The sequence below is a fragment of the Triturus cristatus genome, chromosome 9 (assembly GCF_964204655.1).
Source record: "Triturus cristatus chromosome 9, aTriCri1.1, whole genome shotgun sequence".
NCBI lineage: Eukaryota > Metazoa > Chordata > Amphibia > Caudata > Salamandridae > Triturus > Triturus cristatus.
In genome coordinates, this window is record NC_140592.1 from 783,705,834 (window position 1) to 783,730,507 (window position 24,674).

General features: G+C 46.0%; 1 protein-coding gene across 2 annotated transcripts in view; it reads left to right on the plus strand.

The window, feature by feature from the left end:
* The window catches only part of PPM1A (protein phosphatase, Mg2+/Mn2+ dependent 1A), a 376,177-nt gene that overhangs the window by 169,399 nt on the left and 182,104 nt on the right, over nucleotides 1-24,674 (plus strand). The window lies entirely within an intron of this gene.

Consider the following 24,674-nt stretch of genomic DNA (forward strand, 5'->3'; position numbering starts at 1 on the left):
TTTCCTCCTAATGTGTTGAGGATGTCATTATGTAAGACCGGATTCAAAACCTGCAGAGCCTGTCACCGCCCATTGTCCGTGACTGACCCACGCCTAGTCTTGTCTATGGTGTTTGAAGCATGACCTGAAGTGTGCTCCGATTGTTGGGCCATGCCCTCGAAGGCATTGTGGGAGCGGTCCCTAAAGCTCATGGCTGCCTGGCATGCGACTCCGCGCAGGTTGAAGTCCCGGTCGAGAAGATCCCAGGACCGGTCAGGGAGGCCGAAGTCTACATCATCTCATTCAAAGTCACCGGTACATTCGAGTAAGTCGCGGCTCAAGAAAAAGAAGTTGGTGAAGCTTTCGTCGACCTCTCGTCTGTCTGCTGAAGGGATAAGGGAGCATTGATATTTTAGGCCTTGTTCCATGGAACCTGGGCCAACTCCACGCCTCCCTGACTTTACAGGAGCTGGAGCAACATCCGCCCAACTTGAGAACTTCTATGAGGCCATACGCCTCATATTTGGGTGGCCCGACCCCTCCGATGTGCCTTTTGGGCCAGCAGGGTTGGAAGGTGGCCCCATCCGGTTCTGCTTCGGCTCCAGTGGTCCGCACTAATTCCCGCCCAGCCACTGCGTTGCACATGCTTCCCAGCCTCTGCATGGACGAGGGCACGGTACTCCGATCTTGTCGGTCAGGGGACCAGCATTCTTGTCAGTCTGCCACCTCCGCCTGCGGCAATCTTCAAACCCGCTGAGTCTGCCCCTTTCCCGCCACGGACACCCAGTTGACTGCTGGACTCGTCATCGTCTACCCCACTGGCAGTCCATAGAATCGGACAGGTGGGTTTTTTCAGATTGTCCGAAGGTGCTACTCCCTCCCCCGCAAGACTACCTCTCACGCCCAGTTGATGGAGGGTCCCCTGTCCCTTCTCCGTGATATTGTCACGGCTGTCTTGGCCAAGGGAGCTATAGAGAAAGCTGTGGTTACAGAAGTAGGTTTAGTTGCTATTCCCACTACTTTCTAGTTCCCAAGAAGGACAAAGGCCTTCATCCTATTCTGGATCTATGATTTCTCAATCTCTTACTCAAGAAGGAAAAACTCAGAATGCTCATGTTGGCTCAAGTCTTGTCTAGGCTGTACCCGGGAAACTGGATGGTAGCGTTGGACTTGCAGAGTCTTTATTTTCATATTTCCGTCATGCCCACTGGCATGGTCTACGGTTTACGGTAGACTACGGGCATTTTCGGTTCACCATGCTCCCCTGTGAGACTTATGCACTCGCAGGGGTTCACTGTCAACATGCCAAAGTCACACCTGACTCCCACCAGACACTCCCTTTCACTGGAGCTGTTCTGGACTTAATGCAGTTTCAGTCTTATCCTCCCAAGCGGCGAGTCCAGGATATTCAGGCTATGATACTGATATTTCTTCCTACACTCTGGGTTTCGAAGAGACTGGCTTTTGGGCCTCATGGCCAACTGCATCCTGCTAGTGACACATGCCAGATGGCATATGTGGGCTCTGCAGTGGAACCTGGAGTTCCAGTGGGCGCAGCATCAAGGGAATCTTTCAGACATGATCCAGTTCTTGGAGGGAGCTGCTCAAGATCTGCAGTAGTGGCTGATGAACTGTGATTGGGTGATAGGCAGACCACTCTCCCTTGCCCCAACCAGATCTCATAGTAGTGACGGATGCATCCCTCGTGGGATAGGGCGGCCTTGTGGGAGAGGTGGAGATCAGAGGACTCTGACAGAATCCTGACTGCTTATCAACCTGCTGGAGCTCCGTGCTATCAGAGTAGCATTCAAAGCCTTCCTACCCTCCATCAATGGAAGGCTTGTGCAGGTGTTCACGTACAACACAACTGCCATGTGGAACTGCAACAAACAGGACAGGGTGGTGTTGTGGACCCTGTGTCAAGAGGCCTTGCGCTTATGAAAATGGCTGGAATAGCGGGGCATATCCCTGGTGATTCACACCTTGCTGTCTCTCTGAACGCCAGAGCAGAATTACTTTGCTGGAGATGCCTAGCGAATCACGAATGGTGTCTCCACCCGGTGCGCGCTCTCCGCCTTCATGCGTGGAGATTGAGCGGCGACAGTTGGCAGCTTCAGACCTTCCTCCCGAAGTATGCAACTTTATTCTGGTGGCCAAGCGTCCCTCCACCAGTAGGTACATGCATGCCATTGGGACAAGTTTGTGTCATGGTGTGCCTCCTACAACATTGACGCCCTTTCTGCATCCCTATCTCAAGTCCTGTTGTTTGCAGTATCTTTGGCCCAGAGGATTCTGCTCTGGGCACAGTTCAGGGTTACAGTTCTGCCATCTCTACGTTTTTGGATTTACCTGACCAACCCTCTGAATTTAAGTCACCAATAGTGGCTAGGTTCCTCAAAGGCCTGCAACATATGTTTCCCCCTACACCATTCATAATGCCTCTTTAGGACCTCAATTCGGTTATAGTTTTTCCTCATGTGTACACCCTTCAAGCCTTTCTGCAGTTGCCCTCTCAGGCTCTTGACCTTAAAACCTGCTTTCTTAGTAGCCGTCTCCAAATTTTTAGGAGTTAATTTTTCATTGATGTATGAAAAAATAGTGTTATTTTAAGAATTCAGTGACAATAGTAATAATGTTGCAGTAATCTATGATGCCCTTCAACTTTGAATGAAGAATGCAAACTTTTTGATAGTTGTGAACTTTGAAAGTCTGTGAATCTTTTTCATAAAAGCAGACCGTTTCTTCACAAATGAAAGCAGATTTCAATACTCTCGAATGTACCTTCTTGTCCTTTCTGCATTTTGTGCATTTAGCATGTCTACCTAGACATTTTGCCCTTTTCATGGCTTGATCTGCTGTCTGTTTTTCAGTTGCCCGCCAACTAAAAAGATGGATGGAAAGGTAATGTTAATTTTGCAACCTTGCATTTCCTTAAATTTACTGGTTCTTAATCTCCAAACACAATCCAAAACACCTACAAAGCAGAACTATTGACTAGAATTGCAACTACGTTAGAAAAAACACAGAATACAGTGGCATTTCAGGGACCAGAAAGGTCCGCAAGTTACAGGCACTCTCAGTGCACCCTCCTTACATTACTTTCTATCCGGACAACCAGGTCCTCCGAACACGTGCTTCTTTACTTCCGAAGGTTGTGACTCCATTCCAGGTAGGCCAGAATATTACCCTGCCTACTTTCTTTCCTATACCTCAATCCTCAAAAAGACCGTTGTTGCTCTAACATTGCCGTACGAAAGAATGCTGGGTGGGCGATCAACTCTTCGTGGGCTATGTAGGAATGAAAAAAGGGAATGCAGTACAGAAGATAACATTCTTGCAATGGATTGTCCTGTGCATTAAGATCTGCTACACATTGGCCAAGAAGCAGCCCCCCGAGGGCTTAAGGGCTCACTCCAGCAGAGCCATGGTGGTGACCACTGCATTAGCAGGTGGTATCCCGGTCCCAGACATCTGCCAGGACGCAACGTGGGCCTTACTGTACACGTTCACCAAGCACTACTGCCTGGATAGTCTGGTCTGTCGTGACAGACCCTTTGCCTGTTCAGTCTTACAGGACTTTCTAATCTGATTGGTTCACAGTCAGTCACACCACCGGGGAGGTATTGCTTGGGTATCTATTCTAAGGTAAGGAATCTGGGGCTTGAAGCCTCTATCAGATAAACAAGTCACTTACCTACGGTTATGTCTTATCTGGTAGAGACTCTCTAGTAAAGCCTTATCAGTTGAAAGCTCTATCTAGCCGCAGATTCATTACTCCTCGTCCGCACTATGTGAAATACTTACGGTGTAGGGAACCCCCTTTCAAGGGCCTTAGTCTGTCACACCAGTGGTCAGTGCTCATCGTGGCTCTGCGGTCCTGGCGTGCAAAGTTGCGAAAGTAACTGATGTCAGCGTGCCGAGGTGGCGCCTATCTAGGTATTGTGCTTGTTGCCTGTAGTGCAGTTGTCGACACCACAAGGAGCTGAACACCACCACGTACCGGCACGCAGGGGTACTGCTCGAAAAAAATTCCAGATCCAGTCTGACACCTAGAGATAATTCTAAGGTAAGGAATCTGCTGCTAGATAGTCTCTACTAGATAAGGCGTTACGGAAGATAAGTTCATTTTCTCTTCTTCCGGATGTTTGAGTATATGATTTCTTGATATAGGTCGCTCCCTTTTTTCCCCGATTACTAGTTATGTGTCGGTCATAGAGGTTACTGACCTAAGATTGTTTGGAGCTGAGCACAGGGCTTCGTTACCAAACTAACTTTAATTTATTGGCTCTTTTTGGCACTTAATTGTTACATGTAATACTTTTTTTTAAACACTGAAATTTGCCTGTTGTGGTAACAACCTCCACCCGGGCACACCCAAAATATATGCTTATATACGGTGCAGTTGGACTGTTGTTGATGTCTTAGTTAAAGAAGTTATTAGCCCGTAAGTGTCTTAACTTCAGTGGTTTATAATTCTTCGATATAATCAGCCAGTTTTTTAACGCACGTTTGATCTCAATTTTAGGAGTTAATTTTTCACTGATATACCTGTACCTGATAACATTTTTATGTTTTCTTAAGATTTCACCGACAATAGTAATAATGTTCCCGTAATCTATGATGCCCTTGAACTTTGAATGAAGGCCTCAAACTTTTTGGTGTTTGAGAACTTTGAAAGTCCGTGCATCTTTTAACAATAAGAAGAAAGTTGCATCACAAATTAGAGCTGATTTCACTACTCTTGAATGTATCTTATTGTCCTTTTGTGCATTTAGAATGTCTGTACCTAGACATTTTGCACTTTTCATGGCTTGATCTGCTTTGCCCGCTAACTAAAAAGATGAATTGAAAAGGAATGTTAATTCCGCAGTCTTGCACGTCCGTAAATTTACTGGTTCTTAATCTCCGAGCATATCCAGAAAACCTACAAAGCAATACTATTGACTAGAATTGCAGCTACAAAACACAGAAGACAGTGGCGTTTCAGGGGTGTGGAGCTTTATAAAATATTTGCTGTGTCCAGAATGATGCTATGCTTCAGAAATCTATTTGGCCTATAAAAAATCTACTAATGCTTTTAGTGCCATGCAGTAAGGTGACTAACTATGGCAGAGTAAGTTCTCTTTATATCAGAGCACTGATAATAGCCTCTGACTATGCCAGCGCTTTTATTATATCTGGGTTTGGATTCTAGCAAGATTCTAATTTTGCCATCTTATACCCTATCTTTAAATGCAAATCTAAAGATATGGGCTGGAAGCAGTAGTTTAGGAGTTGAAACGCGTGCCAAGACTGTGCTTACCCACAATCATAAATGTTTAAGAGTATTTATTCACCAACTCCTCTCCATCCTGTTAACTTGATGAAAATGGTTGAAAATGTACTCCTGACAAGGGCATGAGTAAAACGTTTTCCAGCGTGGTAAAAAAAGTTGATATAGGAAAAGTGAATTTGCTGTCTCAGAGCAGATTTTCATATGAGCATATTTAGTCATATATATGCTCAAGTGAAAATTGAATTTGCAAACGTTTGCTAGATGTATTGTTTCCAAGCCCAGTTCTGTAGACACTTGTGAATTACTTCAAGTCGTAAATCTGTACCATCTCCCACATATACCAGCAGATGCTGTTTTTTTGGACTTTCTTTAAAAATTGACCTGTTGTCTATAATATAGCTTCACCCATATTCTTCATTTTGAACCTTTTTTTTTTTTCTTTAAGTATTAACCTTGCACCAAACCTGTTTTACTTCATAATGCCTAAGACAAATAGGCAGTCATTGCAAGAAAAGGGCCGAATTCCGATCCCTATGCAAACAAATGTCTGCACAGGGATCAGAATTACGAGTTGTGTGATAATCACATCCTTGCACGTTTCCCCTCATCAACTCACAGGTCAAACTCCTGAAATTTATCGAGAGAAAAAGGCAAATCAAGTGGAAATCAGTATGCAAAAACCGAATCCACACATTATGCCCCATTTCCTTTTAACAACTTAGAATAGGAGGTACATGCTAAGGCACTGCCATTGTTTTGATGTGAACTGTGTTCGAGCTTCCAAAGTGCTCTTTCAGAGAAGGAATGCTTTTGGTGAAACCTGAGGTCACCTTTTGGGTATCCTAACCTGAGCGACCAGGCAACTATTAAAGAAAAGGTGTGCAAGAGGAAAGTGTAACAACAATGAAAAAGAAATACAGCAAGAAATAAACAAATTAAAGTATCAGCAATGAAAAAAGGTATCACGATTATAATTTAAAAAATGAAATTGGAAATGTAGTTCAGTAGATCTCAAGGTATGATGGAAAACTGAAATCCAAATGTGCCACAAATAGTCTCTCATCCTGTCAACCATAGGAAAAGGTTAATGTCAACAGTGTTGCCTGGTGGGCAGCATTGTAGAAAGAGTATACACCAGCAGACTCAGACCTGGTGTGTTCATAGAGGATAGTTGAGGTGGTGGACGTCAGGCTGCCTCTCAGTGGAAATTTAGTACATTATGAAAGCTGACACTCCAGCACTGTCTGTAGTTGTCAATCCATTACATTTGCTTGTTCCTTCAACAGTTGTCTCTATGGGTTCTATAATTGTGAAACGTTTAGGGTGCTTCCTATCAGCTGACCATGGTTTTCCACAGTTCACCCACCATCACATCAGTGATCTGGAGTTCTTTAGACAAATTAACGTTCACCAGTGGCTCTGGTCCTCTTCCATGCACTAACCTTTCTGGCTTCTAGTGCCAATGTCTTCAGAAAGCCCATTCTAGAGAAACAAGTTAGAGAAATACAAATGCCTATAATTGCAGCCTTCTTAATTGGATAGGCTTTTTAGGGCTGGTTATTGTAAATGCAGCTAGAGGATAATGAGCTTAGTTTCCAATTAGTTATGTAAAAGTACTCTAGTTGATGAATGTTTTTTTTAAAAAAAAAGGAACTTATGAAAGACAGGGTGCAGGGGATGGTAATGGATGAGCATGCACCAAGTGATTTATCTCAAAGTAGACTAAAAAGTGTTAAACTGTTCTCCATATCGGATCTTTTATATATTCACATGCTTGAATCATTCTTCGTCATGGTGGCAATACCGGGCACATTAAAACAGCATTATGCACTATATAATATACGTGACATACAGAATACAGTGTAAAATGTCCGTAGGCCTGAAACATTATATATTTAGTAGCACATCCACTTGTCTAGAAAGAACCAAAATTTCAGCCAATGAGATGGAAGCTTAGGCTCTCCTTCCACTAGAGGCCACAATAGCGCAGATTTTTACTGCTCGTTGTGTGTGAGGGAGTCCCATGTCAGAGTTCTGCTCTGATCTCCTCAGTGAACCTTAGATTTGTTACTGTCTACCTGGATTACAACTTGCCCTGTCTTCAGCGTGGAAGCACTACAAGTTGTTTTTAAGGAAATTGTTACAATCTCTGGGCCAGGAAGATCCTTTTAGTGAACAGTCAAGTGTCACCATGTCTGACAGGGACAAGAAATCTCTTTTCAAGGCTTGTTCATCTTGTGGTCGTAAAGATTTACATTGAAGATTCACATTTACAATGTATTTATTGCCTTTATCCTAACCATAAGGCATCTAAATGTGACATTTGTAGGAGTTTTTCTTCTAAGTCTCCTTTAAGGACAGAGAAATAAGGTTCACTTTATATCTTATGGCAAAGGAGAGAATTCCTCTCTCTAAAGGAAATGCCCCCTCTTCAGGAAAAGACACTGTAAAAAGTGCTAAAGGGTCATCAGATGCCATTGAGGCCTCTAAAGTAAGAAACCTACAAAAACCCAGTCCCCGTTGAAGACTTAGTCATCTACAAGATCATCTATGACGAGACCCTAATACTGTTGACGCTGGACCCAGTTGACGAAGAAATCAGCCCTGTCGACATCGGCTTTGTCGTCCCAGATATCAAGAGTGACCATACTGTTGATGATAAAGACAAGGCTCCTTCAGATGCAATTTTCACCCCTTGACTTTCAGCATTAAAGGTATCCACATTATCACCAGAGCTAATTCTGCAGTCTGATCAGGAATGTGGCAAGTGAATATATTTCACAGACTTCAAATTGACCAAATCAATATCCAATATGTCCCAGAATTTGGTGAAGACTTGGAAAAAAATTACTTTTATTCAGACTTTGATTACCATCAGGATAGTTTTCCTCATGCTTCAAAGTCTTGCATTTCTCCCAGACCCGTACGCCCTGAGGTTGTTGAGATGCCTATGGCTTTTTTGACTATATCACTGCTGATGATGGAAACGTTTCAAAAGTTGGTACCACAACAACCACTTCAACAGCCTACTCTTGTATCTGGTAATCCTCCTCCACGGTAGTTACCCACTTCCCCCTCCACCACCTCCTAGAGCATCACTGAAAGTAGTTCAAAGACCAATGGCTTCACCCATGCCTGAAGGTATGGGTGACGATGACTCAAATAGTTCTATCTATACCAATGTGGATGAGGCAGAATTAAAGTCCACCAGATGAGAAAGGTCAAGGTGATATAGCAGATGATATTGTGACCCCCTAGAGAAGGGGATGACACACTTGCCCCTCAAGATCAGATGGATGATATTTCCAAATTGAATTCTCTCCTGGAAACAGCTGGATATAGGTTTTATCTTCCTATGAAGGCCATAGATAAACACTGCTTTCTTTGACTTTAAAGAGCAATCTCAGAAACCTAAATCATGGATTTTATTTTGTCGGAAGGGCTTAAACCAATGAAGACCCCAGCTATAGTTCAGGCTGTGATACCTGCCTGGAGAAGAAATATAAAGCTTCGGGAACAGCTTCAACTTGTCTTACTGGACATACTAAGCCGGATACAGTAACCACCTCTGTAGCTCAAAAAAGTCTAAATCTCTGCTTGCTCATTTCTCTCGTCCGCGGATAGAGATAGTAGGCGCATCAATAACTCAAGGCAAAACAAGCTCATCTATGGGAGCGACCTCCATCTCGTTTCCAGCGCTTTGGCAATATAAAGGTATGATTAGCAGATGTGGCATGATATTACACCATTGCTTAATGTCATAGATAAGAGGGAGACCGCAATCGCTATCCTTAAGAAGGGAGAACTTACTTCTTTCATTATTGATGCAGCAATGGATGTCCCTAATACAGGATTTTGCAAACTTGCCGGAGGAATAGTGTTAAGAAGTCCAGGAAGGTTAAAATCCACAGCCTTCCGTCCTGTGGTGCTATAAAAGATTTTGGACAAGCCCTTTGATGGCCTTCCTCTTCTAGGGAAGCATGTGGATGAGGCATTTCAGGGTCTGAAAATAGATGCAAATGCTGCTATGGCTTTGGGTTTCTTACAGTATCACAAATTTGGATCTTAGAAGTTCTATACTTCTCAAAGATCTCAAAAGGTTATAGAAGTATTCAACCAATATGGAAATTAAAGGCCATATTATCCTCAAAGACAATCTAGATTTGATCAAGAATACTCCCACAGCCGGAGTCCGAGGCAGTCTAATGGGAGATAATCAGGGCGAAAGAGAAGTACGCACAAATGACACCCAGACAAGGGCTTGACTCTCTGCTGAAACACCCCCTTTTTCCATGTTCCTCACAACAATTGGGGTGGTGGGGGGGGGGTGTAGGGGGAGATGGGGCAGAATTTCCCTGTTTTTTCCTGCGTGGTAGGCTACAACATCGAACAAATTTGGTGAAGCAAAGAAAGAACATCATTTACATCTGAGGGAGCTTCAATGGGAAATTCTCTTACTTTTCCCATATAGGAGGGATAGAGATTGTCCCCAGATCAGGGAGAAACCAGAGCTTTTACTCCAGGTTTTTTCTGACCAAAAAGTAAATTGGTCATTGGATACCAACTCTGGATCTCCAGCAACTAAACAAGTTCCTGAAGAAACCGAGCTTTCTAGATGGCTACCCTACAGGAAGTCCTCCTGATGATGCAGGGAGGAGTTGCTCCCTCCCTGGATTTTAGTGATGTGTATTTTCACATATGCTTTCATCAAAGACACAAAATGTCTACGGTTCCTGGTGGCGGGTCAGCATTTTCAATTAAAGGCACTTTTTCTTTTGGTCCCTCGAATCTTTACCTAGTGTATTACTCCAGTAGCTGCTTTCCTCTGACAAGCTTGTCAAGGCACCATCCAAGAAAAAGGCAAGAATGTCTACCGTGGCCTGCCTCAATGTATTCACTAAATTGTGTTTTACTTTAAACAGAGAAAAATCTACATTGGAGCCTGGTATAAAGATCCAGTTCTTGGGTGCATTACTGAACACACAGCTGAGAAAAGCCTTTCCGTCACTAGAAAAGGCAAAGAAGTTGCAAAGTGCATCAAGGAGCATCTCTACAGAACAGTTGATAACAGTAAGGCAGTACAGATCCCTTTTGGGTTTAATGGAGTCATTTGTAGGCCTTGTTCCCTTTTGCAGACTCCGCATGAGCCCTGTTAAACGGGAACTTGACGCTCAATAGAAGCAAGGCAGAAGATACTGTATATGTCGCAAGAAGGTTGAAACGGGCATTGCTGTGGTGCATACTTTCAACAAATTTGAAAGCAGGGCTGTCTTTCCTACCTGTGTTGAACAGGATGATACTCAAAACGGATTCATCCAAGGATGGATGGATGGATGGGGAGGCACACCCACAGGAACTCTCGACCAGAGGTTTGTGGTAGAATACGGAAAAGACTATTCACATCAGTGTGTTAGAACTCTGGCATTCCTCAGCAAGCATTCCTTCCCAGGCTAATAGGTTAACCAGTCATGGTCAGAATGAACAACACAACATCCATATCTGATGGAGACATCTAGCCGCTGATTCCTTACCTTTAAATTTCCCAGGCATCAGACTGGATCCGGAAGACTTTTCTTCAAGCAGTACCCCTGTGTGCTGGTAGGTGGTGTCTGTCAACTCCGTGTCTGTGCCATTGTGACTTCCCGTGTCGTCTATGTGGGCACCACCTCTGTGAGCCCTAAACAACTTCCTCAAAAGGAAAAGTTCAAGATGCTCACTCTGGCTCCGGTCTTGTCTGCACTGGACACAGGAGATTGGATGGTAGAATTGGACTTGTAGGACCCCTATTTTCACAATCCCTTCCTGTCTGCTCATCGGCGCTACCTGGGGTTTACGGTCGGCCCAGGAGCACTTTCAGTTCACCATGTTCCCCTTTGGCCTTACCAACGCCCCTCGGGTGTTTATCAAGGTGACGGCAGTGGTGGTAGCTCATCTACGCGGATCGGAGATGACCGTTTTCCCCTGTCTCGATGACTGGCTGTTGAAGGCAGGCTCACCCCAGACTATCACCTCACACCACTAGACTACGGTAAACTTCCTGCATTCGCTGGGGTTCACAATTAATGTGCTGGAGTCAACACCTGACTCCCTCTTAGATGTTCCCTTTCATAGGAGTTGTTCTGTACACTGTGCCGTTTCGAACCTATCCTCCTGAGTGGCGAGTCCAGGACATTCTGGCTATGATACCGATGTTTCAACCTCTATACTGAATTTCGGTGAGTGACTGAAATGGCTGGACCTCTTGGCCTCCTGCTAGTGACAAATGCCAGATGGCATATGCGGGCTCTGCAGTGTGTCCTGAAGTTCCAGTGGGCACAGCATCAGGGGAATCTCTGACATGGTCCAGATCTCGGAGGGAACTGTACAGGACCTGCAGTGTTAGCTGACCACCCGCGATTGGGTTAGAGGAAGACCCCTCTCCCTTCCAGATGCGTCACTTGTGGGATGAGGCTGCCATCTGAGAGAGGTGAAGATCCGAGAACTCCGGCTGAATCCGTACTCCACATCAACCTGCTGGAGCTCCAAGCGATTACCTTGGCATTGAAAGCCTTTTTTCCCCTCAGTCAAGGGAAAGCTGGTTCAAGTGTTTGGACAACACCACCGCCATCTGGTACTGCACCAACTACAACCCTTTGTAAAGAGGCCCTGCGTCTCTGGACATGACTGGAACAGAGGGCATATTTCTGGTGGTTAAACACCTGGCAGGTTCTCTGAATGCCAGGGTAGATAAACTCAGCCGTCGATGCCTAGCAGATCACAAGTGGCGTCTCCAGCTTGAGGCGGTGCAATGTCTCTTTTAATAGTAGGGAGAGCCTTGGTTAGATCTGTTCGCCTACTCCGAGAATGCGCTGTCAGCAGTTTTGTGCCCTGGATTTCCATGGTGGGTATCGTGCTCAAGAACATCAGGAGCGACTGTGCCCAAGACATTCTTGTGCCTCCGGACTGGGCACGGAGAGTCAGGTATCCCGAGCTTCTCCAATTGAGTGTGAACCCTCCGATCAGGCTGCCCCTTCAGGAGGTTCTTCTGTCGCAGCAGCAGGGGAGGGTCCTCCACCCAAACCTGTCAACTCTGCAGTTTTTTTGCATGGAGGTTGAACCTTGGCAGTTGATAGCATTCGATCTTCCTCCGAAAGTGTGCAATGTTATTTTGGCGGCCAGGCGGCCCTCCGCCAAGACAGTGTACGACTTCTGGTGGAACAAATTTGTAAAATATTGTACAGAAAGGTCCCATGATCCTCTTTCTGCGTCCCTCTCAAGTTTTGCTCTTTATTTTAACCTTTGCCCAGCAGGGCTCTGCACTTGGCACTCTCAATGAGTACCTTTCGACCCCTCTGCCTTCCTAAAGCTGCCAGACCAACCCTCATTATTTAAACCTCCCATTGTAAATTGATTCCTCTAAGGCCTTGTACATATATTCCCACCTTTCCCTTTCATGCGGGTCCTTAATTTGGTTCTCATCTTTCTGATGTGTGCTCTATTCGATCCTCTGTATAACCACCCCCTCTGGCTGCTTACCATCAAAACAGCCTTTTTAGTGGCAATTACTTCTGCCAGGAGGGTGAGCTTATTGCAGACTTTGTCATTCAAGCCTCCTTACCTGACAATATTCCATGAAAAACTGGTGCTTCGCACTAGGGCTCTTTCCTTCTGAAAGTAGTAACACCATTCCATGTGGTGCAATCTGTCACCTTGCCCACTTTCTACGATCCTCCTCACTCTTCTAAAGAAGAGGAGCGACTCCACCGTCTGGACCCAAAAAGAGCATTGTCGTTCTACCTTGATCGCACTAAAGAGGTTCAGGTGGACAACCGACTCTGTGGGGTATGTTAAAACAAAGAAAAGTTGTGCGGTGCAGAAAGACGGTCTTGTGATGGTTCGTCCACTGCATCAAAATTTGCTAGGCCCTGGCCCAAAAACAGCTTCCTGAAGGCTTAGGGGCTAATTCCACCAGAACAAAGGCTGTCATCATGGCAATGCAATGTACAGTTCCAGTCCTCTACATTTGTCAGGCAGCACTGTAAGCATCCCTGCATACGTTTACCAAGCACACTGGTTGGACAGTTCGGTCCGCAGGGATGGCCTTTTTTGCCGCTCTGCAGGACTTCCTGGTCTAAACTTGTCCCTACTTCTGGGATGGTATTGCTTGGGTATCTATTCAACTGTAAGGAATCTGCGGTAAGAAGTCTCTATCAGAGGAAAAAGTTACTTCTCTTCGGTAACTCCTTATCTGGTAGAATCATGATCTAACCGCAGATTCCTTACTGACCCCCTTCCTCCCCACACTGCGGACAGGTTTCTAAGGTCTGGGATGATCCCTTTCAGGGCCCTAGTTGCTCAGAAACACACCATTGCCAGTGCACTTCATGGCTCGGTGCTTCTGGTGTAGAACGTTGTGAAAAGTAGCTGATGTCCGCGCACTGTGATGCTGCCTATATAGGTGGTGCGAACGTCAAAACGGTGCAGACAAAGACGTTGCACGGAGCCGACTGACGCCTATTCACGCCTATTCACGCGCAGGAGTATTGATCGAAGAAAAGTCTTCCGGATCCAGTCTGATGTCTGAGAAATTCAAGGGTAAGGAATCAGTGGCTTGATCATGTCTCTATATGGCGTTACCAAAGGTAAGTGACTTATTTGTTCTGTTTAGCCAAGCAAGGAGGACCACACTCCTGATCCCACTCAGAACAAGCTCAACTGCTGCAGATGCACTCAGTCAACAAATGTCGGATTGTCACAAGTAGGAACTAAAACAGAAGTAGGTGGATTACATTTTCGTTTAATGGGGCCAACCCACAATGTTTTTGCTACTCCGATCAACAGGGACTGCCCATACTTTGCAAGCAGGTTTTGGCATCCAGGGACGATAGGAAATGCTCTTTCAATCAGTTAGGCCAAGATATTTGCCTAAGCTTTTCCTCTGATCCCCAGGGTGATGACGAAGGTGAAGATAGATAATTGAACTCTGATCCTCGTAGCTCCAGCATTGCCACACCAGTATTGGTACACTGAACTGAAGTTGTCAACACGCCCAGCCATTCCTCTGAATGTGCACTCCAGGATTCTGTCCAGACTTCACTGAGATTCTCATCATTACCCCAAGTCACTGAACTTGACAGCATTGTACCGGACTACTTACAATTTGGCCATTTGGCTCTACCACAGGGTTGTAGGAATATTTTGGGAAAAGCTCGAGCTCCATCAACCACTAAGACCCACAACACCAAGTGGAAGTGTTTGTGTATGGTGCAGGGTTAATGGCCATCATCCACTAAAAATAAAACCTTATCAGATGCTTCCATATTTATTTAGTTTGGCGAACAGTGGACTTAAATATTCTTAAGTCAGGGTTCATCTGGCCGCAATCTCAAGATTTAGGAGAGCTGAACACTCACCCTCTTTGTTCTTCCAAAACCATTATAAAATAGTTCATGAAAGGACTCTTTAGAACATTTCAACTTCTTTGACATCCACCAGGAGATTAATACTGTACCAAGTCTATTAATGTTACCTCCTTGAGAATCTATACATGGGTGCATTTAAAATGTGTTTAATGGAAAACAGCTCTTCTGAGTTTGACATCTCCAATGAGAGTAGAACTTCAAGAATTCAGCATCAAGGAACTTTCCTTAGATTTGCAAAGTACACAGTAACATTGAGGACAACCTCAAGTTTATACCCAAGGTTCCTTATGATCTTCATTTAAATGAACCTGTCATTCTTTGATCTTTCTTCCCAAATCCATCAACTTCAGCAGAAAGATTGTTAAATTAATTGGACTTGCGTAGATGCCTCAGGTTCTGTATAGACAAAACAAAGGGCATATGCACTTTAGACCACCAGTTTGTCTCTTTTGCACAGAACAGCCGAGACCAGGCCATCCCATATTCAAGCAGGGGATAGATTGTTGGCTCTCAGCCTGTATTTCCTTTTGTCACTACAAGGCCAAGTGCACACTACAAGGAAGAGTGAAGGCGCATTCCACCAGGAACATGGCATAGACGGTGGCACTCTCTGCTGTGGTGTCCATAAAATACATCTGCCATGTAGCGACCTGGATGAGTCAGCACAAGTTTACAAAGCACTACTACCTAGACGTGGATACAGAAGCTGATAAAGCAGTGGAAGGGACAGTCCTGAGAAACATATTTCAGTAAAGGTGAGCCTGCTTCCCGTTTTTGGAATGTATTATAATGTGTACTGCTTGCTTTTCTGATTCAAGCATGTGAATATATAAAAGATCCAGCGTTGGAGAAGAAATTAGTTACTTACCTCTAACTCTAGTTCTTAGAATGTAACTGTTAAATATTCACTCAATTTTATTCTTACACTTGTGCTTTGAAATCTGAGCTATGGTGGCCTGTAAGAGTAGTAGTAGAGCTTTAGCTTCCCCTCATCGGCTGAAGTTTGGGTTTTGTTTAATGAGGTGGATGTGCAACTAAATATGTGAATTAGTTTCGGGCCTATGGGACATTTTACACTGTATTCTGTATGCTATGTATATTTTTTACTGCTGTTTTAATGTACTGGGGATTCCTAGCCTGACGGAAAATGATTCAAGCATGTGACTATATAAAACATACCAATGTTGGAGAAATAAAAGTACAGGTAAGTAAATAATTTCTTTTTAGGAATGAGGGTGAATTGAGATAATGAGTTCTTGATAGTGCGCTGGTTTTGATTTTTCTTCAAGGACAGACAAAAGTTCATTTAGAGTTATTTGCAGTCATTAAGATGGTTGGGAGAGTCAGTGTAGGAAAGTACTCCTTTTGACATGGTTACACCCCACTTTTTGCCTGACTGATGCATCTTTGACTGGGTGTGCACTTTGTTCCTGCTAACCAGGTTCCCAGTGCCTGTGTTCTTTCCCAAAACTGTACCTTAGTTTCCACAATTAGCACACGTGCAAGTCCCTTGTAAAACTAAAAGGTACCAGTGGTACCAAGGGCCTTGTGACCAGAGAGGGTATCTAAGGGCTGCAGCATTTTTTGTGTTCGTAAGAGACCCCTCACCATCACATACACACTGCCACTGCAGCCTGCGTGTTTTCATGCAGATAAAAGTGAAGGGTCAACCTTGCATATATACCTGTGTGCCAGGCCTACCAGCAGTGCAAGAAGCATAGGTAAGACACCCCTACAGCAGGCCTTACAGCCCTAAGGTAGGGTGCACTATACCTCTTGTGATGGTATACGATATGCCGCTATAGTGTCTTTAAGTCCATTCTTAGACATTATAAGTGCACAGTGAAGCCATGCTAAGTACATGGGCTGGGAGCTTGCCAATACGAGTTCCACAGCTCCATGATGGCTTCACTGAATTCCCAAATGTTTGGTACCAGACATCTCAGATTAATGAACCTACACTCATGCCAGTGCTGGATTCAATAATAAATGTACCCAGAGGGCACCTCAGAGGTGAACCCTGAAAACCTACCTAACCACTAATGTGTACCTAACTGGTCGGCACCAGCCTGCCACGTTCTGGACATATTTCTGACCCTTTTGCTGTCATTGGTCAGGAAAAAAGCCTACTCTGGGGGTTGGTTCTTCAGACCTGTCCCCACGCAAGAACAACATTGAAGGGCAGTGAGCCTCAAAGGCTTTCTGTCCTTTGTTATGCTGACCAGGCCCTCTCCAGCTGGTGGAGATGCCCGCCTCCCCTGACCAAGCCCCATGTTTGGTCGTGAGGTGGGTGGGAAAATTAGTAAGTAGGAGAGGTGTCCCCCCTATCAGCCAGGACCACCCCTAAGGTGGCCTAAGCTGAAGTGGTCCCCTTATTTAAAAATTATCCATATTGTTTTGGAGGATTTTGGCCTATAGAGTTGGGGGTATGCCCCCTCCCCGGGGGGGGGGGGCGTACTAAGGGTGTAGTCACCATACCTTCTGACCCTTGTAATGCCCCTAAAATTAGTATTTAGGGGCCCACCTGAACATTAATCCTCAGATTATCGTTGTCCGACAAAGAAGAGCCGATCCCTGCACTCCAAGGAGCTCCAGCAACTGCAGTGATACCAGCCCCTCCAACCTGTCTTTTGACTTAGAACATTGTACGACTCCTCCCGTTGACCAGTGACTTCCAAAACCCTGGAAGGACTTCAACAAAGATTCCTGATCTCCTATGGACAAGTGGACCTGTCCAAAAACCAAGTGTTACAGGCATGTGAGCTGTAGATCACATGCTTTGCATAGCCTGCCATCGAGTGTTTGGTCCGGATGTCTGCACTTTATTTTTCTTCGAAGAAGTCGTTTCCAGTCGCGAGGTGGGTGACTCCTCCTTTCGGTGATAGTGCGCATGGGCATCGACTCCATTGTTGGATTGTTTTTTTCCGCCATCTGTTTTGGATGTGAAAAGCTGTGCTCTGGTTCGGCACCGTTTCTTAGGTTCCCTTCGACGCGCAATCCACTACCCTCGACGGTATTGTTTCTCAAAAGCATTTCCCATTCTCTGCGTATCGTTTCGACTCTCAGACCTTCAATGGGAAAACTCGTGGAGGGCCGTTTGGCCTACCCACGCCGGGCTCGCTAGCAGTCGATGGAACGGCCTCCATTCAAGCTCTGTCCCGGCTGTCGCGCTAAGTTTCTGCACACCGACTTGCACATAGTGGTCAACCTCTGCCTATCCCATGAACACGACGGAAAAGACTGCGACGCGTACGCTCGTTTCGATCGAAGAAGACGCTCCGTGACCGTCTGGCTCAACGTCACAAAATGCAACATCAGGGCGGCTCCGCGCCGGACATCTTCGACGAAGATCTTGACAGAGAAGAACTACACGCTCAAGGAGCTGAAGAAGCAGAACATATCTCCATATCCGAGGCCGACTCTGACTTTTTTTTTGAAAAATCTTTTTATTGGCATTTTATAATATGAGCATACATACATCACTCGTCGTGAAAATGGATACTTTACATTAGCGGGCAAATGGACCAACATCAATATAGAGAGTACGTACGTGTCTTGTTTCGTGTGGAAGTGGTCTGTATGATTACCGAGCATAGCCTGTATAGAAAAACTGGGGAGGAGAACCAAACTGGGGGATGCCATGGAGTTCTGAGTGACTAGTTCTAGGCTGTGTCCCAAGTCTGCCATTGCCCGTTCGGCTATATAGCTGCCAACCATCTAGGGGGGGGTGGGTGCGTGCAAAGTCCGGGAAGAGGAGCCGTGGGGTGTATCAGGTGAGTAGAGGGGGGAACTCAGTCGGCCCGGGGGTGCTGTGGGGGGGGCGCTGGGGGGGGGGGGGGTCCCCCGCCACGAAAACTCGGATCGCGGGAGGCGGTGCGGCGTTGGGGGTCTTCATGTCGGCTACCAGTGTTGTTGGGGTCTGGCATTGTCGGAATTGGTGTAGTAGGAGCGCCCACTCTAAAGAGATTGGGGTTTTACGGGTACCCTTAGCCTCCTCCTCTCGTATTGCGTTGTCCTCCGCAGCAGCCCATTTAAGAACCGCCCCTACCCAAGCTGCAAGCGGGGGACCAGTAGGGGACCGCCAGTGCATTGCTATACAGCGTTTAGCCAATAGGTGGGCCAGGGAGACGAAGCGCATCGATACCTTGTGTCGTTTTCTCCGCCCTAGGATACCCAGCGCGCATCCCTCCCAGGTAGTCAAATGGGTCAGCCCAGTGAGGTCTCTGAGTGTTGAGTGGATGGAGGTCCAATAGTTCTGGATGCCCGGACAGGTCCAGAACATGTGGAAGAAGGCAGCATCCTGCGCCTGACAACGAGGGCATAGAAATGTAGTGTCGGGGTAAAAACGTTGAAGGCGCGCTGGCGTCAAATAGGCCCTATGGAGAATGTGAAACTGTATATTCTTAAAGCGGGCATTCCTGGATACTTTTTTAGGGAATTCGATTGCTCTGTCCCTTTCGCTGTCGTGAAATGGTCGTCCCGTCTCCTCCTCCCATAGGGCTCGGAGATGCACTAGCAGTGGGGGTGTTAGGTTCCCGATTGATTTATACAACCAGGTAATAAGGTGTCGACCCCTTCCCAGTTGTAAGAGTGTGTGTAGGACTGGGTGTGTGGGAGGTTCCCCTTGCGTGAGGTCAGCATATGGCCGAAAGTGGCTGAGGAGTTGGTGGTGAAGCAGGAACTGGCATGGGGGTAAATCGTATTCCTCCATGAGCTGTCGGTATGGCCGAGGCCGACTCTGACATGGAAGAAGAGGAGCAAGTTACATCGGGTTAGTGTACCCTGGGTACAGAAACCCCTTTGACCCAGCAACACAAGACCAAAAAGGCTCCGGTCCTTCCTCTGCCTTCGGGCCAAGGTCGGCACAGAGAAAAAGTTTTGGGTGCCCGCCCTCGGGCCCAGCGCTGAAGCACAAGGAAAAGCCTTCAGGCTCTTGCTCAAGTCGGCTCCATGCCAGTGCCAAGCTGAAACCTTTGATGTCGAAACCGAAGCATGTCGTGGTAACTATTCCACCGTTATCGAAGAGTAAATCTTCGAAGCCGAAACTTTCCATGCCGAAAACGTCGACCAAAAAGACTTTGCCAAAAGAGCCTCGATTCGACGCTCCACCTTTTGGATCCGAAACAGAAAACTGGTAAGAAATCCAGACACTGGACATATCCATGTCAAATTGCCTGGAAAAAAGGAAAATGGGCCTCCCGGAAGATTACCACATTCCTCTGAAGAAGAAAAATGTGGATACTAACCCTTCTCCACCTTACATTCCACCTCCTTCGCCCACTGATCCAAACATACTCATTACACCCACAAACTCACCACCATCACCTGACCCACAGGATGAAGGGGATGGTGATGAGGATAGGCCACAGGATACTGACCCATGGGAAGAATATAACACTGACCGAAACACAGATAATGACCCTGATTTATATCCGTCCAGACCCTCACCACCCAACGACAATATAGGATATATTGAGCCACTTAACAGGGCTGCTCATTATCATGGGGTGAAGCAGCATAAGGAGGCTTTAGAAAAGGATTTCTTATTCGAAACCCAAGTAATTCTCAGAAAGCTACTCGTACACTGCCAATGCTTAAAGGGATGCTTAACCATGCAGATGAGATCTCTAAAGATCCTGTGAGGGCAAGAATCCTTACACCCAGGGTGGAAAAAAAATATAAACCTGCACCTACTGACCCTGCCTACATTAAGGGTCAGCTGCCTTTAGAGACTCTTGTGGTTTCCAACGCTCGCAAGAGAGCTAACTCACAGACCACAGGTGAAGCCCCTCCTCCTGATAAGGAGTCAAAATTAATTGATGCCTCGGGCAAAAGGGTAGCATCGCAAGCAGCCAATCATCGCATTGCTAATGCTCAAGCTTTGTTAGCTCTCTATGATGGGGCTCATTATGATGAGTTTGAGAAGCTCATGCAATTTCTACCTGAAGAGCATAAATCAAAGGCTAATGACCTTATTCAGGAGAGCAAACTAAACACAAATACCTCCATCAGGTGCGCCTTAGATGCAGCAGACACAGCAGCCCGAGCAGTAAACACCAGCGTACTGCTACGCATCCATGCTTGGTTGAGAATTTTCAGGATTTAAATCTGAAGTGCAACCCTCTATTCTCAGTCAACCATTTGACAAGGAACACCTCTTTGGTCCAGCAGTTGACACTTAGCGGGGAAAAAATGAAAAAATACACTGAGTTCTCCAAGTCAGTGGGGGCTTTGCAGTTACCTTCAAATAGAGGATCCTTTTGTCGCTCCTTTTACAGGGGTGGCTCCAAGAATATTTCCACAGAGAATCCCTCGTCCTCTTACAAGGGCAACAACCAATCGCCCTCATCAAGAGGCTATATTCGAGGTGGGTTTAGAGGAAACAGTAGTAAGGGAAGAGGCAGAGGCAACTCAACACGCACCTCCCCCACAAATAACAAGCTGTTACTTTCTTCCACTACCCCCGATCATTCCACTCCTTTCGGCAGACGTCTCTCCCAATTTCTACCTGTCGGGAATACAATCACCTCAGACAAATGGGTTCTACAAATGATCCAATATGGTTACTGCCTGGAACTTAGACACTCCCCTAAACATTCTTCCAAGATCACACGCAATGTCACAAGAACAGCTCACCCTTCTCAAGCAAGAAGTTCTCTCTCTGTTTGAAAAAGGAGCTATAGAACCAGTCCCGTTACAATATCAAGTGACCGGTGTATACTCCCTGTACTTCCTAATTCCAAAGAAGGACGGCTCTCTCAGGCCTATACTAGACCTCGGAGAACTAAATCTATACATTCAGTCGGACCACTTTCATATAGTGACACTCCAAAAAGTGCTCCCACTCCTTCAGCAAGGCAACTTTCTGTCCACTCTGGACTTAAAGGACGCCTTTTTCCATATCCCAATACACCCTGCTCACCGCAAATACCTCAGGTTTGTGGTAGCAGGCCAGCATTATCAATTCAAGATGCTCCCTTTCGGAGTAACTACCGCACCAATTATTTCCCCAAATGCCTGGCAGTAGTCGCAGCTCATCTACGAAGACAATTCATTCATGTCTTCCCATACTTGTACGACTGGTTCATAAAGGCCAGCTCGCAACAAAGCTGTATACGCCACACTCACAAAACAGTGCAGTTGCTCCACGATCTTGGATTCACAGTAGATCTGTCCAAATCCCATCGCCAAGCATCCAACACACAAGTATATTTGGGAGCCACTATAAATACACAAAAGGCTCTGGGCTACCCCAATCCAGCCAGTCTGCAATATGTAGACTCTACTCTCTGTTTCAGCCTCAACACTCATTTCCAGCTCGAGTGTTCTTGCAGTTACTAGGGATGATGGCGTCTTGCATCTTAATAGTCCCTTACTCAATACTTCAAATGCGTCCCCTGCAGGAATGCTTAGCACGTCAATGGAACCATCCTCGGGGTCTGTTATCAGATCTAGTGTTGGTGGACGGCCGCACCCATCGCTCTCTGCAGTGGTAGAATACACAAAACCTTTCAAAAGGGCGGCCCTTCGACTCGGTTCCACAGATAGTGCTAACAGCAGACGCATCGCTCACTGGTTGGGGAGCTCATCTCCAAACGCACACAATTCAAGGCATGTGGAACTTGCAGCTAAAGCAGCTTCACGTAAATCATCTAGAGCTGCTAGCGACTTTTCTAGCGCTCAAAGCATTTCAGGTTCCTCTAGTAGTCAAAGCTGTCTGGATTCGTACAGACAACATGACCACAATGTACTACATACAAAAACAGGGTGGGGGGGGACACACACTCTCCAGCTGTCACAACTAGCACAGACATCTGGAAATGGGCCATACGTCACAAAATGTCCCTCCTCGCAGAACACCTTCCAGGAGTAAACAATCAGATTGCAGATCTGCTCGGTCGTCAAACACAACAGATCCACAAATGGGAACTACACCCTCAAGTTCTCTTCCCCCCCCCCCCCCCCATTCTTTCAGATGTGGGGCTTTTCAGACCTAGATCTGTTCGCCAAAAACCTAAACTCAAAATGGCCAAGCTTCGCATCCAGGTATCCACACCCACTGTCCAGAGGCAATGCACTATGGATGAATTGGTCCTGGATATTTGCCTACGTTTTTCCGCCTCTCCCACTCATTCCATTAGTGGTCCGGAAACTCACACAAGCGACCCTGACACAAATCCTAGTTGCTCCCACATGGGCCTGTCCACCCTGGTTCACAACCCTGTTGGAGCTCTCAGTAGCTCCTCACCAAAAACTACATCTCACACCCAATCTCCTCACGCAGAGCCGTGGAGAGATGAGACATCCAGATCCCAGTCATCTCAACCTTGCAATTCGCCAAACTGCATGAACAGAATCAAGAGGCTAGACGTCCTATCACAAGAGTCTGCTATGCAGCAAAGTGAAAGCGGTTTGTGATATACTGTAATAACAATCAAATCAACACGCTTGATGCTTCAGTTGAAAACATTATATGTTATTTATTACATCTGCAGCGTTCAAATTTAGCGTACACATCCATACGTTTACATCTTTCTGCAATAGCTGCATACCTCCAGAATAGACAACATCTTTCTCTTTTCAGAGTGCCTGTCATTAAAGCATTTATGGAGGGACTTAAAATAATCATTCCCCCAAGACTTCCACCTGCTCCAGTGTGGAATCTCCGCATTGTCCTCACCAGACTGATGGGTCCACCTTTCGAGCCATTGCACAGATGTGAGCTGCAATTTCTCACTTGGAAGGTAGCTTTCCTCCTAGCTATCACATCACTGAGGAGAGTAGGTGAGCTTCAGGCACTAACCATAGAAGAACCATTTTTACAAGCACACCAAAACAGTGGTTCTTCGGACCAACCCTAAATTCCTGCCCAAGGTCATTTCTGCCTTTCATATCAACCAATCTGTTGAGTTGCCTGTGTTCTTCCCCCAAACAGATTCTGTGGCAGAACGCGCTTTACACACCTTAGAGGTGTAAAGAGCATTACTCTACTACGTCGAAAGGACAAAACCTTTCCGTAGGACAAAACAACAATTTTGTGGCGTTTGCTTCACCACATAAAGGCAATCTCATATCAAAATCGGGTATTGCACGGTGAATAGTCAAGTACATTCAAACATGCTATGCAAAAGCAAAACGAACATTGACAATTCCCCCTAGAGCGCACTCCACACACAAACTAGGGGTTTCTATGGCATTCTTAGGAAATATACCTATAGATGACATATGCAAAGCTGCAACATGGTCTACACCTGGCACATTTACAAAACACAATTGTGTAGATGTGTTAGCAAGACAGCAAGCTAGTGTGGGCCAAGTAGTTTTTACGTACACTATTTCTGACGACTGCAAAAGCTACAGGTTAGCCACCGCCTTGGAAGATTACTATATTGTCTTGCAAATCATGTGATCTAGAGCTCCCATGCCTTGAACAGAAAATGCTACGTTCGAGGCATATGAGCTGCAGAATTCACACTCTGTGCATAGATCGCCATCTGGTGTTGGGCTCAGATGCTTGCACCTTGTTGTTGTCTTGAAAGAAGTCTTTTGTAGTCACGAGATAGGTGACTCCTCCCTTGGACGATAGTGCGCATGGGCATCGACTCCATCCTCAGATTGTTTTTTTCCGCCATCGGGTTCGGATGCAACTTCAGCTCTCCGGTTCGGTACCTTGTTATCCAAACCTTTTCGACGCACAAACCATCGCAAACTCAACGGTATTGTTTTCGTTCGCGTGCCTTTGGACGCTCTAACTGAAATACTCGAATCCGGTCGTCGACGCGGGCCGCTGGGCCTATTGATGTCTTTCGGGCCTACGGCTAATGGAAAAGACTCCATTCAAAAAATGCTCCCAGTGTTGAGCTAAATTCCCACACAGCGACCAACACAAGGTCTGCAACCTCTGTCCCTTGCCTGAGCACGAGGAGAAAACTTGCCAAGCCTCCGCCTCCTTCCGGTCCAAGAAGACTATCCTTGATCGCCAGGTCCAACGACACGTTATGGTGCAACAGACTGCATCG